This window comes from Perca fluviatilis, chromosome 3 (assembly GCF_010015445.1).
Source record: "Perca fluviatilis chromosome 3, GENO_Pfluv_1.0, whole genome shotgun sequence".
Classification (NCBI taxonomy): Eukaryota; Metazoa; Chordata; class Actinopteri; order Perciformes; family Percidae; genus Perca; species Perca fluviatilis.
The window spans coordinates 35,120,221-35,134,376 of NC_053114.1; the positions used below are offsets into that span (position 1 = coordinate 35,120,221).

The 14,156-nt window shown below is 42.6% G+C and overlaps 1 pseudogene; it reads left to right on the plus strand.

Moving 5' to 3' along the window:
- Positions 1 to 9,834: 9,834 nt before the first annotated feature.
- Positions 9,835 to 13,655, plus strand: LOC120556503 (annotated as a pseudogene).
- Positions 13,656 to 14,156: the final 501 nt, after the last annotated feature.

Genomic DNA, 14,156 nt, shown 5'->3' on the forward strand with positions numbered 1-14,156 from the left:
GGCAGTTAAACTCTGAATATTTCATGATTTGTATGTGTCAACCAAAAATAAATTTTGATTATTAGCATGCTCCTTTCTGCTGTGATGATTAGAAGAGTCAGAAGTGTTTGTTGTTTTTCTTGTTGACCCATATCTCCTGTTTCCTGTTTACCCAATTGACTGTTGGCTAAACCCCTCCGCTGAACAGCGACTCTCCAATCATAGCTTAGCAACTGTAACTTGGCACTGCAAATTGAAGTGGTTTGCATTGGGCACTATTAAGAAAGATGCTTTGATTTTTTTTTTTTTAAACGTATTGATTATGTCTTTACTTACCATATTCATAATACCAGGACTAACTGGATCTCCACTGCAAGATAACAATTGTCTTTTATGGGTCATCAACTGGTAAGGATGCTGGACTTTTTGTTTGGAATGTGCAGCTTTAGCCTGCATCTTTTAGCATTATATCATAATGTAGCCATCAAGTGCAGATTTAAGACCCCTTCTACAGGATTCTTGTTTAAAACTTGTCAGCTAGAAACATTAGAAAGAAAGCTGGAGACAGAGTTTTAAGCCAACTCATTGAGAGTTATGGTTAACTTAAAGAAATATTTCACCAAAAAACTAAGATAGTATCCATCTACCTCTGTCTGAAATTTAAGAATCCATTGTTTCAATAACTACCAAGAATTTTTTTGTGAGAAAATATGCCCATCTCAACATTGTAAACTGCATAGGCTACAGTATGTGCTGTGCAAGAAAGGAAAGCTTGACAGGCATCAGAATGGTAACTTTGCTGTCAAATCATAAAATATGGTAAAGAAAAATCCGGACTGACCATGAAATGTGATGCATATTCTTTCATTTATTTTTTCCAGAGTTCAGAGTTTTACATTTACCCTATTTGGGGAGAAACTGATCTTGCTTTGTGAAATAGTGTGACTAACTGGCTGTATCCAATCAGTGTGTGGAGTGACCGCAGTGAAATGTCTTAAACCGCACAGAGGGAGTTGCTGAACGAATTCAGTAATTCCCACATGAGACAGATCTTGCACTCAAAGAGGTGAAATCCACTTCCTAATCCCCTGCCAAAAACTGAGAGAATTGGTTTTCTGCAGTTAGTTGGCTGGAGCTCCAATAAGGATCCTATGCTGTCTCTCTCTCTGGTCTCCCCACACTGACACTTTCTCCCTTCACCTCCCTCCAAAGCCCTAAATCACTCTGACTGTGGACAAGCACACAGTTAATAAACCTAACAGCCAGTGGGGAAATGCTAGTGTTGCCTGTGTGTGTGTGTGTGTGTGTGTGTGTGTGTGTGTGTGTGTGTGTGTGTGTGTGTGTGTGTGTGTGTGTGTAAGAGGTCCACCTTTGTACTCTACTGTATCTATATATATAGTTTTCTTGGCAAGAAAAAGCACCCTTTCAGATACTAATAGCAGCTTGAATTGATAAATCCATCCACCATGTTTTCCAGAGCCATCTTTAAATCTCAAACATCCTTCTATCGCCACAGTGGAGGAACAACGGTATGCATGTACTGTATGTGGGAAGATATTTCTCAGTGATAATATTTAACAAAGCTACAAAGTGCTGAAGACATGGTTCATTATCTGAAGCACAATGATGATGAGGTGTCAAAGCCAAAGCCGGATTTAGGCATGGATGTTCTGTGCTATGTCACGGCTGAGAGGTTGGGTCACACAGTTTGATATGCAGGTGCACAGAAGCCCCGGGTTTTCTACAGCAATCAGGCAGCTCTCTTGTCAGAGGTGTACTGAAGCATGACACGTAAAGACACACACATGAAAACACACACACACACGTCCCCTCTCGCCAGCCATCCGCCACAGGACGGCTGATAAAAATATCACAAGCCCTATCAGGCAATTAAACAGGGAGAGTCAGCAGAGTGTGTTGGCTGCTTAATGGCTTTGGCTTCCCCGCAGAGGAGCCAGTGTGACTAGCCATCAGGGGGGATACAGACCACTGATGGAGTGGGAAATCAAAAGGTGGGTGAAGCAGCTACATTGGTCTCAGTGAACAGTTTGTCTGTCACGTGGTAGAAGAAGACTTCTCAGGGAGGTCTTACCACGTACTGAGGAAATGTTTATGTGGGGAAAAAAAGGTTTAAACTGTGAACTTATGTTAGAATTTTAAAATGAATTATTTGATCAATGTAAATAAACAAACTTTCAACATGACTTTTTATAGTATGTTGGTACAACTTTTCACTGAGTCATAATTTATGAATTGTCAAATAGAGGGTTTATTAATGGTTAATGAATCATTAGGTAGTTCTACCATGTGTCGGTAATAAGCCATTTATGAGGTTAACGCTTGGGTTGCCAGGTTGTGAAAAATCCTCCACCAGCCATGGGCTCATCCTCAAAACCTTTGAATTTTTAAAGGGGTGATAGAATGATTATATAGGGTATTTCACACTGTTCCTTAAGGTCTCCTAATGGGGTATGTAACATTGGTTGGGCTGAAAATTGCCCGAATGCTATTTTATTAGGCCCTTAACTACCCTGTGAATATGGCTCTATTTGGAACAAGAGCTTTTCTTCCAAATATGGTATGCTAATGAATATTCAGAATGGGCTACGCGCTGATTGGTTTGAGCAAACTACATAGAAACACATGGGAGACTCGGCAGCAGGCCTCATATTTCAGACACTGCAAAGTTATACATTGTTTGTCGGGCTATTTCGTTATTAAATTCACTTCTGAGACTTTTTTAAGCGAGAAATCAACTATATAAAGCTCAAATATGGGCCGTTTTACGAAAATTGATGGCTAATTGCAAACTTGGTAAGACTATGTGTCGGAGTTCAGCCGCTGGTGCTGCCCCAACGCCCGACGGTGCTGCTTCGCCGCCCGGCCTGCCTTCCTTCACAGACCCCGGCCTGCTATGAGGTACTTGGAGCTCCGTCACGGCTGGCAGCCCACTGCAGGGACTACCAACACCGCTGCCCTGACAGAGCTCCAGGGCCTTCAACTCCCCTCTTCCTGCTAGCTAAATGGCCCGTTGTGTGAGAGTGAGAGCGCGGTCAGCGAGCTTGTTACACCAGCAATCTCTTACCACATGTTACACACATGTCACGCCACTTATACAACATCTACCTAAATGTCTTATAAAGCTAACAACGGTGTCCGATTTCAAGTTAATTAATATTTGTGAAGACAAAGTGTTTCGTTAGCTGCGACTGTCCCTTCAATCCTAGCTACAAATCACGGATAGTTAGCTTCCTTTTCGCCTTAATTCAAGTATATTTACAGTTTGAATTTCGTCACGCCACTTACACAACATCTAACTAAATGTCTTATAAATCTAACAACGGTGTCCGATTACAAGTTAATATTTGTGAAGACTAGCTAGGTGTTTCGTTAGCTGTGACTGTCCCTTCAATCCTAGCTGCAAATCACGGATAGTTAGCTTCCTTTTCGGCGTAATTCAAGTATATTTACAGTTTGAATTTCGTCACGCCACGTATACAACATCTAACTAAATGTCTTATAAAGCTAGGGTGACCAAACGTCCTCTTTTGTATTAACATCAGGCTACGGCGAAAGCTCTGCGTGGAGCCTGCGTACAACCATAAAACAAGACTTAGTGCAGCTTCACAGTTGAACTGCAAAAAAAAAATGTCCCATGTACCGTCCCGGTCAGGACCGGACTAGTGGGAGGCGGAGTGCACCGTGTGCAAAGCTGGCACATATGTTTTAGTGTCTTTATTATTTATCTTATTACATTGAAAAGGTATTAAGACATATTTTGTTGTAGCTGGATTTTCTAACACAGAAGAGGTCATATTTAGAATATTATTTCAAATAATTTATTTATTTTAAAAGAGATATATTATTTTGTTACAGATTGTTACAGATTTTATTTTATTACAGAAGTTATTTTTGCACCATCGAGGCATAATAAAGCATGTTCATTAACCATTAATTAAGCCTGTCTGAATTTTTGTCTCGAGGCCGGGCCAAGTGTCCTCTTTTTTGGAAATCAAAATATGGTCACCCTAATAAAGCTAACAACGGTGTCCGATTTCAAGTTAATGAATATTTGTGAATTCCAGAGGAATTCTAAGAGGAGGCTGGCTAGCTAGCTCTCATTGATAGAGCTCCATCCAGCCGCAGGCTCTATCAATGAGACTCGCGGACAAGCGGCATTTATTTCCCCAATGGTTTGTTTAAATAACTCAACACATTATAATTACACACATTAAAAGAGTAACTGGAACCTGTGGTAAGAGATTGCTGGTGTAACAAGCTCGCTGACCGCGCTCTCACTCACATACACCGGGCATTTAGCTAGCAGGAAGAGGGGAGCTGCAGGCCCTGGAGCTCTGTCAGAGCAGCGGCGTTTAGTGGTCCATTAGCGGTGTTACCGGTGACTCTGCGCGGGTATGGAGTGCTGTGGGCTGCCAGCCGTAACGGAGCTCACAGCAGGCCGGGTGGCGAGGCAACAACCCAGGCAGCACCGGCCGCTTAATTCCGACCCACAGTTGGACAAAATTTGCAATTAGCCATCCATTTTTGTAAAACGGCCCATATTTGAACTTTACATAGTTGATTTCTCGCATAAAAAAGTTTCAGAAGTGAATTTTGTAATGGAATAGCAGAGATCTGCGCGACCAAGATTCAGAAGACTACCTGATCTCAGGTCAGTTGTGTAGCCTATGTAAATGTTGGGGCGTGACCATTCTCTTAATACACCCATGGGCGTGAAAAGGTTCAGGATTTTGAGATGCTTACGCAAGCAACTAGCTTTGTTGAGATTTGCCCGTTTTCAGCGGCAGTTTCAAAATATGAGATTTTCATAGTAAAGAGTTGTCAATGGGATTTTGAGCTTCTATATATGTCCTATTTACCCACCGAACTGTCGTTATTCAACTATGACAGGGTAAAATTGGTTTTGCATTCTATCACCCCCTTTAACTTCTTTGTAGCTCTTTACAAATGGTTTGTAAGTTAAAACTAATGGGTTTATAAATAATGTATTATCAATGCCTTAAACATTTGTAATAAGGCCATTAACAACCAGCTCTGATGCTGCTGCTCTGTATGCAATGTTAAGGAATTACGATTCCTTGGGTTTTATTAATTATCATTTGTACATTTTTCTGTATGCAGTGTTCAAAACTGTCTCACACTGTTCTGTAAGCTGTGATATTGAGATGCAGTCAGAGGCCCATGTAGAGGTTTTGCTTACTGTGACAGGTGCAGGTACATTCCTGGGCTCTTGGCTTGGGACCTTATGGAACTCTGTCTGTCAGTTAAGTAAACATATATGACAGCCTGTCACTGATGAAGAAGACAGTATCTCTGAATGACAATTAAAGGAAAAGCTATATATATAAAATTGTATGGAGACATGCACAAGCTTGTAATTGGTCATTGGCCATTTTTCATTTGTTTAGAAATATATTCATTTGGCTGTTTCCCAATGAGCATAGACTTCTTGTATTGTGACAAATATAAAACCACTATGCTTCTCTATGTGGGAGTTGCTGTTAAAAACTGATTTGGTAAGACCTGTTACTTTTTTCCTGTTACTTCCCTGTAATGAATTACATAAAATATATCACCTTAACTATCTCCGTGTTTTCTGTTCTCTGATTATCCCTAACAGCAGCACCACAGTCCGATGTCCCTGGACAACCATACAGCAGTTTATAATCACATCTGTGCATGTAGACGTCATACCCCTGATCCTGCTTCACTTCAAGACATGCAGAACACCATGGAGGTGATGGACCTACACTTCATAATGGACATTATCAGCTGGGCAATAGAGGTTGGTATCTGCCCCATGGCATGTCTTGGCTCCTGGCATGTCTATCACTCTCACCTCAGCAGAGGCTCTGTGATGGACTCCATATCACACAATCTCAGCCAGTCCATACAATGTTGGATGGAGACCATAGACTGTGATAGAGACACGTCTTTTTGGTTTTGTGTGTGTGTGTGTGTGTGTGTGTGTGTGTGTGTGTGTGTGTGTGTGTGTGTGTGTGTTTGTAAGAGATATACAGTAAGAAAAAGGAGACAGTGTGACAGTGTGTGTCCCATGTTTCTGAGATTCAGGCTACAGTTAATGGAGACAGATAGTACTTACTCCAGTGGAACAACAGCAATGATAGACTAGACACCTTGTGTATAACTCAAACAGAAATAAACATTCACCACTGGTGGAAAACCTTTTCTCAAAGGGCTTTCTTTGTTGGTTGTAAAAACCTCTTTCAGCTCCATTAGGGTATAAACATTACAGAGAAGATATAAGAGAGACATATTTTAGCACATTTGTAATCGTGAAAACTCACCTTCGTAAACCCATTCTCCTCTGCCTGCAACTTTGGTCAGAGTAATAATAACTGATATTACGTAGTTTGTAGGAAGGATTACACCACAATGAGACGTTGCAAGTGTTGCATCAAATTAAATCTAGCTTTAAATGTGCTTGGAGTGTGTTGGTTCACAGATGTGAGGATTATATCACATTGCTTGGAGGCATATGAGTAGCAGTGTGTACAGTTGGTACAAGTGACTCCTATCGTATTCAGTAAGAAAAAAATTCAAAAATTGGATTCAACAGGCAATCAGGGACATACTTGCACAATACTGACGAGAATAAAACTATCAACCATATAATAACCAGCCTGCTCTTATGTTGCCTAATGTGTCTCTTTGTGTTTTCAGCCAAACATGGCTCACCATGGCAAATGTGGATTTGGCTGACAAAAACCATGGAATGGAAACACATCGAGAGGGGGACAAAATGAAGAACGCTGACTCAATGTAATAGCTCCATGTTCAACTGTACTCTCTATACATCCTGCTTCCCTCGCTATCAGCACTGACATCCAGATGAAGGGCAGCTAAGTCAGCTCTGGTCCAGCCTACTCTTGCTCCACAGCTCAGCCTCCCAGTGTGTGCATGCTGCAGACAAAGATAGGACTCTCAAAGGGCCAGCACAATGCTGGGCTGCTCAAAGGCTCCCATTTCTGCTTGCTCCACTCAGTCTCCCTCCATCACACTTTTTCTAATGGAAAAAAAATAACCCGGCCCACACATCAGAACATGCTGTAGCATTGGCAAAATGACTTATTACCCCTCGCTGCACACTTCCCTCTCCCTCCCTGGATTCATCAAGCTCCCAACCTCCCCTCAAAATGGCTGGCACCTCCTGGCGCTTGTCTAGCCTGTCACACTTCCTCTGCAGTGACCTTGAGACAGAGATGAAGGAGTGAGGGTGCTCTCATAACTGTTGCAATACTGTTCCTCTCCCCGCCCCCAAAAAAAAAAAATACAAAGCAGCAAGATGGCTCTCACTTACACTGACAGCTGGAGGAAGGGGGGAAAAACCCTCTGCATATCCGCATCAATCAAATAGGATTAGGGTGCCTCTCTCTGGTCCTTTTTTATTTCCCATTAACTTAAAGTTGCTGATGTAACACTGAGCTGTTACATTGTAACTGGGGTTGCAGAGCCACAATGTAGCTTTTACTATGTTCAGTAATTACATTAAATTCAAAAAGAGTTCAGCAACATCAAATTACAGGCAAGTTCGATAAAAACCCTACTAGTTTACAGGCTTTGAATGTTTGGGTTGTAACCCTCCTTTATTCCCTACCACAAAATAGTTTTAACAAGTATCTGCAAGATTATTAACACATTTTGAATTTGGAGGATTTATTGTAACACTGGTACATTGCCATTGTCATTGACCTAGGTGTGTATGTGTGTGTGTGTGTGTGTGTGTGTGGGGGGGGGTCTTTTTGACAGCAATATGAAATCATGTGACAATGTGTGAAACAAAACTGCTGTGATCAACCACCTTCAGGCAAGACGATCCACCCCTCTTAGGAAACTGTTTTGACCAGTCACATGAACCATTGCGTGCCATTCTTCCGTGTCCTGGTGGAATAGGGACGCAGACAAGAAATGATGCATGAATTCTTAATCAAATAAAGACAGTGAGAAGTGATAGGAGTGGAAGGCAATCGTCCAGGCCGTGATGAATTAATGAGGCGCAGGCTTCCTTCCACATGCCAGGTTTGTGAATGACTCCGCTCGTCACCGTTGGCTTTCTGGAGCTGTCTTCACCATCCACCTCCATCCCTGGGCCAGGCTCAGAAACCCAGGGCCCCAAACTCCACCCTGTGACGTCCAATCTTCATGCAAACTGGAGGACCGATTGGTTTACAGGCTTGTTCACCTCGTGTCAATTTTGAGTTTTCAGATTCAGCTGAGAAGTAGGCATCCATGGCTCAGCGAAGGGTGAGAGCGGTGGGGTCCCAGTGCACGGTGTCGGGTGACCCTGTCCAGAACAGCCTTCTCTGACCACCTGAGCCTCTGTGCTGTGTCCATCTGTTGGCAATCAAGTCGAAAGCACAGAACCAATTCGTTGCTTCACACCAATTTAAAGTCTAGTTGTACTTGCCCTGCGAGGTTACACCTCTCCCTTACACTTCTACCTCTTTTCTTGACACTTGTGGTGATGACACCACATAGCCCTGCCAGAGAAATGCTGCTCCGTCCTTACTCCTTAAAGTGAAAGAAAAATTACTCACAGAGGAGTTGGGCATTCCCACGACAACCAGGTCCTGTGGTATAGGCAGGGATATCAGGCCCAGCCCAATGCTATTTGCATACAAATTGCCCAGCTGGCACCTCGTTGTTATGACAACGGCACACAGCTCCCAGAATTAATTTGGAAGTGAAATACAAAAGGAAAGCAGCCAGCGAGGAGAGACATTGGCACAATTCTTCAAATTTTTTTTATAATGACGATGTAGATGACACTGACACTATGTTCTCATGTAAATCCAAACGCCTGATAGTACCTGCAGGAAATGAGGAAAATAATCATATACTCAAGACTGGAATTATTGGACAAGATAATGACTAGAATGTAGGTCATATTAATTGCAACATTAAATGGGTATGTACCTACAATAAGTTTTACTGAAGAAAAATATGTTTAAAATTCTGTGAATAATTAACAAAGTATGCAACTATTCTGACGTGAAAATCTTTTTTTTCTTTTTACAACAACACATTTTGTATGAGCTCTGGCAGATACTTTCCAAAGTGCATCTGTCTTATCCTTAGTTCACCTGATTTTGCAAACCTTAGTTTATATAATTCCTTAAAATGAGCCATGTCAAATCCTCAGAGCTTGAGAGGAAAAGTAAACTCCGCTGACAACACAGTGTCCTCTACTGGCAGCATGTGGCAGGAAGTTTACACAACCGCTTGTCTGTCTAAACGGATAATATTTAGCTCAAGGGCAACTGAGCTGATGCTTTTCCATAGTCATCCTGGCTCAGCTTACTGGCTAGTTAAATTGCCCTGCTGTGGGCACCATGAGCATTCTGTGAACCCAGAATATCTATTTATCCCAGCAACCCCCACGAGACTCTGGTTCAATCATTGGCTTCTGTGCAGCTATCAGACCATCGCAGGCTAATCAGTGGCTCTCTCGGTGGGAAACAAAGCAGTTCCTCGTTCCAAAACTTGACCCGTAGTACTGTGCAAGAGGGCTGATCTGTGGGCAAGGTGAGCACTTTTCCCCCCTTCAGCGTGTTAATGATGAGAGCACCACCGAGTCCTAGTCCTGTTACAGATTGTTAGAGACAACTGGTGCAAACCACTTCAGCCCAGATTGAAAGGCCAGTATCAACAACACAGCTATGTGTGTGTGTGTGTGTGTGTGTGTGTGTGTGTGTGTGTGTGTGTGTGTGTGTGTGTGTGTGTGTGTGCGGGAATGCGCATGCGCCTGCGTGCATGTGTGTGTTGCACCCTCTACCTCAGGGTGTGAGCAGAAGGAAGGTGACACATCCTGCCTCCCCAGCATATAAATTGAGGAGCCTTCTTGCTGAAGTGGCGCTGGCTCTAAGGCATGACAGTTATGTACGCTGCTTCCCCTGAACGTGCAAATTTTCCCAAGGTTACAACTCGCCAGCAGCTCAGATACTTACTAAAGCACCATCCCGCTCATTTGTCACTTACCATCCAATTTAACATGGCAACCCGATGGGGACTCCGTGGTGCAGGGAAGATCAGCCATGACTTCAGCGTGGTCACGAAGACTCCGCCTCCTGGAGATCACCAGGTAGTCTATCCAAACAAACTCACTATGTCTTCATTGCCACACAGGGTCTCTCCATTGCACTGAACAGAGCAACACTGTGATTAATGTGTGTGTGTGTGTGTGTGTGTGTGTGTGTGTGTGTGTGTGTGTGTGTGTGTGTGTGTGTGTGTGTGTGTGTGTGTGTGTATGTGTGTGTGTGTGTGTGTGTGTGTGTGTGTGTGTTTTTTTTCTCTCTTTCACACAGATAGCAGTCATTGCATCGAGGAGCTTGGAGCGTGCCAAAGAGTTTGCCAAGAGGCATAGTATTCCTAAGGCTTACGGCAGCTATGAGGAGCTGGCCAACGACCCAGACGTTGGTGAGTTAAGAGCTGCGAGCGCCCTGGCTGCACAGGCAGAGATAATAGCATGTTGCTGTTTGAAGCTGAGCCTGGAACATCTGTGCCCTCACAGACTGGGAGTGCTGCACACAGAGCACTGGCGTGTCGGTCTGCTGTTCCTCAAGGCCGGGAAGAATGTGTTGTGCGAGAAACTGTTCGCTATGAACTCCGGACAGGTGAAAGACCTCGTCGCAGCAGCCAAGAAAAACAATGTCTTCCTGATGGAGGTAAGGTTGTAGGGATACAGTCATTCATGTAGACCTTTGCCAAGGGGCTACTTGCTGGCAGTATTAGGGGTCATTTCAGGCGCAGGTTCGGTAGCAACACAACACAAACTGGAAGGTAGCACACAGACATCCTTCCCTTTAATATCTTGTGAAATGCACATGTATCAAATACAGAAAAATAATTTGTTTATGTTGCTCCTAAATTAATTGTTTGACATTTAGGTAGGTAGGCTTAGCGTTATTTGCTTTCCTGCCAATAATTAGATGAGAATATAGATACCGTACCCATGTCTTAGATTGCTATCGTTCTTCTCATCTAACTCACTGCAAGAAAGCAAATACAAATTTGCACATTGTCTATCTATTGCTTTAACCTGTCACAAACAGTATTGCAGCAGGTGGCATTTTGGTCTACGTATGTTAAAATTCACTTTGCAATTTAGGTTAACAGTTGCATTATTGCAGGAGTGCAGATATTTTAAGGACAGGAGAATAAAGTAGTAAATAAAATGGGAATATTTATGACTCATGGTGCAGGAATACATCATGTCATGTTTGATCGGCACATCCGCCACAGCACTCACAGGAGGTGGGAGAAGTGGAGAGCTGTGGTAATAAACTGCTGCTCAGGTGAAACTCCAGTATAAGCTGTTTACTGTTGCAGTGGTGCTATGTTGTCTCCTCTGTCCCTCTCAGGCCATCTGGTCCCGCTGTTTCCGCGTGCACGCTGAGGTGCGCAGTCTGCTGGCAGAGGAGGAGTAGGGGAGCTGAAGCTGGTAAAGGCGGCCTACTTCGGCTCCCCTCAGCTCCACATTCCCCGCTCGGTGGAGAAGGAGCTGGGCTGTAGGCAGTACACGCCGATGAGTGTACTGCCTACAGCATGAATCAGTGATCACTGGCTATTGAAACCATAAAGAAATGGAAGAAAATAAGAATCCCAAGTGTGATGCAGAAGAAACTTCACATTATCAAATCACATTTTTTAAAGAACTGTCCAAAATGTAAACACCTCAGGGAAGAATTCTTCACAGAGAAAATCCCAGACTTATCTTTAAAATGTCAGACTAATCCAAATCCTCCCTGGAGAATACAGTAATTCAGTAAAACTGACAGGGGAATATGTAACTGCATGTCTCAGAGCAAGATATCCTTAATGTAAGACCATCACATCACACTATCCTATACATAATAAGCATTTTCTTATCCTTTACTTACCTTTATGTAACATATTTGACCGTTTAATAACTATAATGGAAAAAAAGGTTTTTGTGACCTATCTATTATCAGGTCATGCCAGTAAAGCTGAATAGAATTTGACCTAATGAAAGTGTGCTGATGGGCAGTGTATTGAAATGAGGTGAACTGAACTAAATGGAACGTGAGAGGCAATGTAACTGAAATCAACAGCCGGTTTGATACCATTTATCAATCCATTTGCTACTCACCAATGTTTCAATGATTTACCTTTTTTAATTGCTTGACAGGAGTGGATGAGTCTGTGGTCGTGGTGATTTAGTTCTCCAGGAACAGGATGGCCTTTTGCGCCTTTTCAATTGCTGCTGGACTTCCGAACGATGCTGTCATCAGCGGCACCAAGGGCTCCATTAAAGTATGCTATGCACAGGAACATTTTACTTAATTAAGAAATTATTGAGACGTGCAAAAACTAAGTTAACTGCTAATTACTTTCACATTTAATTAAACTGAAGTATTCAGACAAGGATCCATACCCACTGCATTTGATGATTTACGAGTTGAGTGATTGGATTAACCCAAAAATGCATTTCCTCTTTCCTCTCCCGGTTCTTGGGAGCCATGCACCGCCCTACCACGCTCGTGGTAAACGACAAAGAGAGAGGGTACCCTCTGCCTGAACCCTGCCTCCCTCTGTATTTCACCAACAGCACCGGGCTTCGCAATGAGACAGAGGAAGTGAGGCAGTGCCTGCTTAAAGGTAGGTCGTGATAAAAGGAAAGACGTGTATTTGTCTTCAAAGAGGTGGAATTGCCGAAACCACCGTTGCAAAGGTAAGGTGAGTTTGAAAGAAAGACGCTGCAATTCAGTGAAACAATCGCCTTGCTGGAGCTTCTCGTGAGAATCTTGATGAATACACAAATGCACTAATCAGATTGACTCAGAATCAATGCTGCTATCAGTCCTTGGAATATCCTCTAGTTTATACAGTATTACGCTCCTATTGGTTTTGCCTCCTATATGAATTTACATCCCTGCTTTGGCATAATGTATGCTTCATTATGAATATCTTCATGATTTAACTGGGGTTATAAACAGACATGTCTCTGTCAGTCTGATTATTCTGTTTAACTCCTCTTTATCTGCAGGACTTGAGGAGAGCCCACGGATGCCTCAGGCAGACTCTGTCTTACTGACAGAAATCATGGACTAAATCCGGAAACAGGTGGGAGTTGCCTTCAGCCAGGACAGCCAGTGACATCACTCCAAAGATGGGCTGTTTCACCTGACGAAAACCTACTCAAATGGAAAAGAGGGAGCAGCTCGGGGCAGGCTTTGGATCTTTGGTATAAGCAGATCACTCATGGCACTGTGTGACAAAGCCCAAGCAGACACAGTGTCACTGAGAAAACTGTGACTCGGATAACATAGTGAGCTGCCACTGAATTAAAGATACAATCAGCATATTATATTAGGACATGTAAATCTTGGGTACATTTATTACTCTTTGTTTTATTTTTTTCCTTTTTTTTTTTTTGCATCTTATATTTTATAGACTAGATTAGAGCTCTAAACTGTGCATGTAACACATTGTAGGTCCTTATGATACAGTACACAGCAAACACTGACAGTTTAAAAATGTCTTAAACCAGATACATCGCAATGTAAACACAGAGGGCAACCATGTCCTGTTATCAGTCCTAGTCCTTTGAAGACAAACCCAGCTGTCACTGTGGGACGTGTGATTGATGAATCCAATAAAGGACCGATTGTGAACTCCTTGTTTCATTTCAAATATCATCGGCAGGAGAGAAGAAGAGACTTCGAGTGGCACATTTGAATCAAAGTGTTCTGTCATGTCTGACCCCTGCAGCCGTTACAAATAGACTCATGTTCTCCATACAAAAATAGGTTGCACTGTCTGCTTTCCAAGGTTAGGACAGAGAAAGGCTTTAATGAGTCAGCAAAGAGCACGGCTCATTTAGTACTTGTTCTCCAACCTTTTGGGCTCATAGGACTTCTAGAAACTGGAGGGTGTCTCATTGATACATGATGTAGTCCATAAATGGAAAATGGCACATTTTCATGCAGTAAACATTATGTTGCCTCCTGTTTGCTTGTTTAATGAATAATGCAGATTTATATTTAGGAACAGAAAAAACTATTCTGAGGAAATTATAAACAATAACATACTTATTCCTTTCTATACATGTGCTGTGTCTGTGCCACAACTTTAACCTATTACTAAAGAGGTTAAATAAATGGACCAAGCAATAT